This window comes from Anolis sagrei, chromosome 3, assembly GCF_037176765.1.
Source record: "Anolis sagrei isolate rAnoSag1 chromosome 3, rAnoSag1.mat, whole genome shotgun sequence".
In the NCBI taxonomy this organism is placed as follows: domain Eukaryota; kingdom Metazoa; phylum Chordata; class Lepidosauria; order Squamata; family Dactyloidae; genus Anolis; species Anolis sagrei.
Genome location: NC_090023.1, coordinates 4,357,501 through 4,364,646, shown reverse-complemented (window position 1 = coordinate 4,364,646; position 7,146 = coordinate 4,357,501). Strand labels below are relative to the sequence as shown.

General features: G+C 48.1%; 1 protein-coding gene across 1 annotated transcript in view; it reads left to right on the top strand.

Moving 5' to 3' along the window:
• The first annotated feature begins 5,454 nt into the window (after window positions 1-5,454).
• Window positions 5,455-7,146, top strand: part of STARD10 (StAR related lipid transfer domain containing 10) — a 100,467-nt gene continuing 98,775 nt past the window's right edge. The window contains exon 1 of the mRNA XM_060771316.2: window positions 5,455-5,957. The gene's annotated coding sequence lies outside the window, so the exon portion shown is untranslated. The remainder of the gene's footprint in view (window positions 5,958-7,146) is intronic.

Here is a 7,146-nt window from a genome sequence, read left to right as displayed (position 1 = left end):
GATAGATACTAAATAGATAGACAGGAAAAATAGATAAGACAGACAGGAATATAAATGAGACAGACAGACAGACAGACAGACAGACAGAAAGAAAGAAAGAAAGAAAGAAAGAAAGACGGATAGGAAAATGGATGGATGGATAGATAGATCGGTAGATAGATAGATAGATAGATAGATAGATAGATAGATAGATAGGAAGAGATAAGGAATATAAATGAGAGAGGTAGACAGATAGATAGATAGATAAATAGATAGACAGATGGATAGGAAAATCATAGAATCATAGAGCTGGAAGAGTCCTCAGGGGCCATCCAGTCCAACCCCATTCTGCCAAGAAACAGGAAAATCGTGTTCAAAGCACCCCGACAGATGGCCATCCAGCCTCTGTTTCAAAGCTTCCAAAGAAGGAGGCTCCAGCACACTTCGGTGATGGATGGATAGGAGGTAGGTAGGTAGGTAGATAGACAGACAGATAGAAAGAAAGGAAGATATATAGAAACTAGATAGATAGATAGCTAGATAGATAGATAGATAGGAAAATAGATAGGATAAGAAGATAGACAGATAGATAGATAGAGAAAGATAGATAGAGAAAGATAGACGAAAGAGAAAGATAGACGAAAGAGAAAGATAGATAGATAGATAGATAGAGATAGATAGATAGACAAGATGGAAGATGGCTAGATAGTGAGACAGGGAGACAGAAAGAGAGACAGATAGGAACACAGAGAGATAGAGACAGAAAGATAGACAGACTATACCCTGCCTCTCCCCCCCTCGGCTTGCCCACCCCTCTATGCTCCCATATCAGGCCCAGCAGTCCTTTTCCTGCTGTTCTTTAATGCGCCAGATGTGTTACTGGATTAAGCTCATTAAATCTCTTTTGGGACTCCCGGCCTCTCTCGGGGTCGCACCGAGGTGCCTTTGCAGTTACGCAACATTGCAACAACGGGACAAGCTCCATGGGGAATAATGCATGTATGCGCACGCCTGCATCTGCTTGCCTGTCTCTCTCTGTGCAATTGCATATTTCTGTCTTCTTTTGGGATTTCTGTTCATTGTGAGAGTTTGGATTGAACAGTGATTTAATACCGGGATCCATTGGAAGATCAGGACTTAAGCCTCTGGATACAGAAGGGATGCATTTTTGAGCAGACGCGGTCCTGTAGTTTCTAAGGCAGTTTTACACCATTTCAACTGCCTTGGCTCAATGCTGCGTCATTGTGGGACTTGTAGTTTGGTTTCCACCTCTGTCTTTTTTATTTTTGCCTTGGTTACTGTGGATTTCTTCATACTCAAGGGTGCATCTACGCTACAGAATGGATGCAGTTTGGCACCACTTGGACTGCCCTGGCTCAATGCTATGGGACCCTGGGAGTTGTAGTTTGGTGAGGTTCCAGGACTGTTTGGCAGAGAAGGCATGCAAAAAGACAACTCATTCTACAGTGTAGATGCAGAACAAGTCCCCAAAGTTTGCAGGAGGTGCAGGCAGGTGTTTGGTTCGCAATGTGATTTTCACCTGGTAGGAAAAGCCGTTTGCAAACTTTGATCTTTTGTTGAAGGCTTTCCTGGCCGGAATCACTGGGTTGTTGTAGGTTTTTTCGGGCTATATGGCCATGTTCTAGAGGCATTCTCTCCTGACGTTTTGCCTGCATCTATGGCAAGCATCCTCACTACCTCTGAGGATGCTTGCTATAGATGCAGGTGAAACTTCAGGAGAGAATACCTCTAGACCATAGCCATACACAACCCTTTGCCTCTAGAACAACTCCAACCATCACCCAAGTCAAAAAAGAAGCACCATTAAAGCCTTGGCAGACCGTGCAAAACAAATCTGCGCAGCCCACCTCCTCCAAGATGGACTGAACCACCTCAACTGGGCTCTCCAGGCCAATGGAGACTCCACCTCAGGCATCAGAAGAGCTGCAAGACAACCGAGAACAAGCCACGAGAGTCAAGATGAAGATCCACCCAGAGGAAAAGTGTTCTTGCCAGACATCAAGGGAACCACTGACCGCAGAGGGAAGATGATGAGGAAACACAACATACAAACTATCTACAGACCCACCAAGAAAATCCAACAAATGCTCCATTCAGCAAAGGACAAGAGGGATCCTCTCACCTCTGCAGGAGTCTACCGTGTACCATGCAGCTGTGGACAAGTCTACAAAGGGACCACCAAATGCAACGTCCAAACACGCATCAAGGAACATGAAAGGCACTGCAGACGACTTCAACCAGAGAAGTCAGCCATAGCAGAGCACCTGATGAACCAGCTTGGACACAGCATATTATTTGAGAACACAGAAATGCTGGACCACACCAACAACCACCATGTCAGGCTACACAGAGAAGCCATTGAAATCCACAAGCATGTGGACAATTTCAACAGAAAGGAGGAGACCATGAAAATGAACAAAATCTGGCTACCAGTATTAAAAAAACTCTAAAATTACAACAGCAAAACAGCAGAGAGGAAACAAACAGGCACATCTTAACACCTCTCAGCAAGAGATTTTCCCAGGCTCAGCCAGGGCTTCAAATGCTAATGAAGGTGATCAGTTGAAACATTCACACCTAGCTCCAGCAGGGAAGAGCTCTTTGCCCCACCCCAGCCATTCCACAGATATATAAACCCATTGGCCTAATTCCAACAGTCCTCATTACCTCTGAGGATGCTTGCCATAGATGCAGGCGAAACGTCAGGAGAAATGCCTCTAGAACATGGCTCTATAGCCCAAAAAAACCCCACAAGAACCTAGTGATTCCAGCCATGAAAGCCTTCAACAACCCTTTGATCTTTTGTTTCCTGTTTAAAGTGCCAAGTACTCAGCTGGGATCAGGCTCTTCTGAAACATCACGATACTCTCTTCCTCCTTCCTTGAAAAAGCAGTCCATGACCTTATTTGAGTGCACGTGTGCCAGGGGTGCCAACTCATTTTCATCCAAGGCCACGTCAGCCTTATAATAGTTGCCTTCAAAGGGACATTGAATCCATGGATGGAGAATCTGTGGAAACAGAGTTCCAATTGCAATTGTTTTAAACCATAGTTAGTGCTCTTTAGTGTTCACCAAGTGTATTTTATTTTATTTTATTTAAAACATTGATACCCTGTCCTCGACTTCCGTGGAGGGACTCAGAACAGCTTACAAACAGGCAACAATCCAATGCCAAAAATAATAATAAATACATCCACAAAATTAAAATAGTTCTAAATATGCATTAAGATCCCACTTGCCAGATTAAAATCACCAGAATTAAAATCATCATCCAAAGCAGTCCAAGTCCAGTCCAATAATGGCCTGACTGTGCCTGGAGCAAACTTTTGTTGGGAGGTGATTAGATGTCCTTGTTTGTTTCCTCTCTGTTGTTGTGCTGTTGTAATTTTAGAGGTTTTTTTTTTAATACTGGTAGCCAGATTGTGTTCATTTTCATGGTTTCCTCCTTTCTGTTGAAATTGTCCACATGTTTGTGGATTTCAATGGCTTCTCTGTGTAGTCTGACATGGTGGTTGTTAGTGTGGTCCAGCATTTCTGTGTTCTCCAATAATATGCTGTGTCCAGGCTGGTTCCTCAGGTGCTCTGCTATGGCCGACTTATCTGGTTGAAGGAGTCTGCGGTGACTTTCATGTTCCTTCATTCGTGTCTGGGCAATGCTGCTGCTGCGTTTGGTGGTCCCTATGTAGACTTGTCCACAGCTGCGTGGTGTCCGGTAGACTCCTGCAGAAGTGAGGGGATCCCTCTTGTCCTTTGCTGAATGGAGCATTTGTTGGATTTCCTTGGTGTGTCTGTAGATAGTTTGTCTGTTGTGTTTGCTCCTCAGCTTCCCTCTGCGGTCAGTGGTTCCCTTGATGTCTGGCAAGAACACTTTCCCTCTGGGACCTGGGTGGATCTTCATCTTTATTCTCTGGCTACCAGTATTAAAAAAACTCTAAAATTGCAACAGCACAACAACAGAGAGGAAACAAACAAGGACATCTAATCACCTCCCAATAAAAGTTTGCTCCAGGCACTGTCAGGCCATTGTATGCTAATCAAGGTGATCAGTTGAAACATTCACACCTAGCTCCAGTAGACAAGAGTCCTTTGTCCCACTCTGGTCATTCCACAGATATATAAACCCATTTTCCTACTTCCAACAGACCTCACTGCCTCTGAGGATGCTTGCCATAGATGCAGGCGAAACGTCAGGAGAGAATGCCTCTAGACCATGGCTGTATAGCCCGAAAAAACCCACAAGAACCTGATGATGATGATGATGATTAAGCCTGAGGGCCCGAGGCTGCTGGGAATGGTGGGAGCTGAGGTCCAAAACACCTGGAGGGAGGCCCCAAGGTGGCCCATATTTGTGCTAGCCTATATTTTGCCACTTCAAGGTGGTCTTTCTTCCACCGGGGGGGGGGGGGGGTGCACTTTGGTGAGGAGGCACCAAGAAGGCAAAAAGACTTTGTAGAAGGCTTTCATGGCCGGAATCACTGGGTTGTTGTAGGTTTTTTCAGGCTGTATGGCCACGGTCTAGAGGCATCCTCTCCTGACGTTTCGCCTGCATCTATGGCAAGCATCCTCGGAGGTAGTGAGGTCTGTTGGACACCTAGCTCCAGCAGACAAGAGTTCTTTGTCCCACCCTGGTCATTCCACAGATATAAAAAGGTAAAGGTAGTCCCCTGACATCAAGTCTGACTCTGGGGTGTGGTGCTCATCTCCATTCCTAAGCCGAAGAGCCAGCGTTGTCCGTAGACACCTCCAAGGTCATGTGGCCACTGGCATGACTGCATGGAGTGCCGTTACCTTCCCGCCGTAGCGGTACCTATTGATCTACTCACATTTGCATGTTTTCGAACTGCTAGGTTGGCAGAATACAAACCCATTTTCCTAGAATCATAGAATCCTAGAATCAAAGAGTTGGAAGAGACCTCCTGGGCCATCATCCAGTCCAACCCCATTCTGCCAAGAAGCAGGAATATTGCATTCAAATCACCCCTGACAGATGGCCATCCAGCCCCTGTTTAAAAGCTTCCAAAGAAGGAGCCTCCACCACACTCCGGGGCAGAGAGTTCCACTGCTGAACGGCTCTCACAGTCAGGAAGTTCTTCCTCATGTTCAGATTCCAGTAGACCTCACTACCTCTGAGGATGCTTGCTATAGATGCAGGCGAAACGTCAGGAGAGAATGCCTCTAGACCATGGCCATACAGCCCGAAAAAACCTACAATAACTCAAAAAGACTATACCAAAGAAGCCTTCTCAGGATGCCATGGCATGAAGCCAGGGCAGGTACCCAGGTGGGCTGGAAGCGCCTTTCTTCCTGCGACCGTGGATAGAGAGGGAGAGAGAGTGACCAAAGGGAGAGCTCTGTTTGGCCCCTTCTCCTTGCAGAGGGAGAACCGGAGGGCGGTAGGACCCCGCGGGAGGGCGGCGGTGAGAGGGAAGGAGAGAGTGGGGGGAGAGTGGGGAGGGGCCAAGGCAGAAGGGGAGCCAGGGAGGCAGCACCCCCTCCCCCGGGCTGCAGTCCGAACTGATGCTCTTCCTCCTCCTGGCGAGCCCTTTCTTCCTCTCTTCCTCTCCCAAGCCCTCTCCCCACCCCCCTCCCCCACCCAACGCCCCCCTTCCCTGAGGGGGAGGGGGAGAGGAGGGAGGAGGGGAGAGCTTCCCCAAGCAGCAACAGCAGCAGCAGCACCCGCTTCGGGATTTGCCAGCCGCGCCGCCTCCCTCCTTCTCTCTTTCTCTCTCTCTCTCCTTCTCTCCCTCCCTTGCTGCACCTGCCGGCCCCTCCCTCTCCGGTGACTCACCTGTCGCCTCCTCCTCCTCCTCTTCCTCCTCCTCCTTCCAGGACACGCACCTCTTTTGGGGCAGCTCCTTCCTTCCTTCCTTCGGCCCCTCTCTTCTTTCCTTCCCTTCCTTCCTTCGCCAAGAACCAACTCCGAGGCTCTCTTTCTCGCACCGACATCCTCTCCAAAGGTAAGGAAGTAACCCTCTGTCCCGAGGCGCGGGTGGGGTTGGGGCTCCTCCGGTTTCCCTCCCCAGAGGGGTCTTCCCGGCCTCGCCTTTCTCTTCTTCCTTCCTCCCCAACTCGGGGTCTCCTTCTCTCTCTCTTGGCCCCGAAGCGCTTTCTTGGAGGCAGAAGAAACCGGCTTCCAGCTCCCTGTCTTCTTCCTCACACTCTTCTTTTCCTCCTTCCTTCCTTGGCTGCTTCCTCCTCTTCGCCTCTCATCCGGAGATTGGGTTTAGTTCCTCTTTTCGGGGGTGCTTTGAAGGCGGTTTTCCTGCTTCTTGGCAGAATGGGGTCGGACTGGATGATTGCCCACCAGGTCTCTTCCAATGCTAGGATTCTAGGATTGTGTCCTTCCTTCCTTCCTTCTCTCCCAAGGACCAAGAAAGAAAAACACATTATTATTATTATTATTATTATTATTATTATTATTATTTGTATTAAATAAACCCAATCTCCGGGTGAGAGGAGAAGAGGAGGCAGAAGCCAAGGAAAGAGAGAGAGAAAGGCCAAGAAGGAGAACCAGAGTTGGGAATATGCACCTTCATTCTTGGGAAGGAAGGAGAGAAAGGACAGCTCTCAAAAGGGAAACAGGTGCCCCCAAAGCACTTTGGGGCAGCAGAGGGTTACCTTCAATGCAGGCTCACAGAGGTTTGGGGTTGGAGACGAGAGAGGTCCTTGGAGAGAAGGAAGGAAGGAAGGAAGGAAGAAGAGGGGGAAGTATGTGAGAAAAAGCAAGGGAAGAAGTGAAGGAGAGAATGAAGGGAAGAGAAAGGAAGGAAGAAGAGGGAGAAATATGTGAGGAAAAAGCAAGGGAAGAACTGAAGGAGAGAATGAAGGGAAGGGAAAGGAAGGAAGAAGAGGGAGAAATATGTGAGGAAAAAGCAAGGGAAGAAGGGAAAGAGCGCATGAATTAGGAAAGGGAAAGGAAAGGAAAGGAAAGAAGGAAGGATAGGAGGAGAGAGAAGGAGGACTAGAGTTTGGAACAAGCGCCTTTATTCTTGGGAGGGAAGGAAGGAGAGAAAGGCAAGGCCAAAAAGGCCCCTCTCCAAAGGGAAACAGGTGTCCCAAAAGTGCCTAGGTAAGAGCCTTCCCTTCAATGCAGGCTCATTGAGGATTGGGGTTGGAGACAAGAGACCCTTTTGGTCCTTGGAGAGA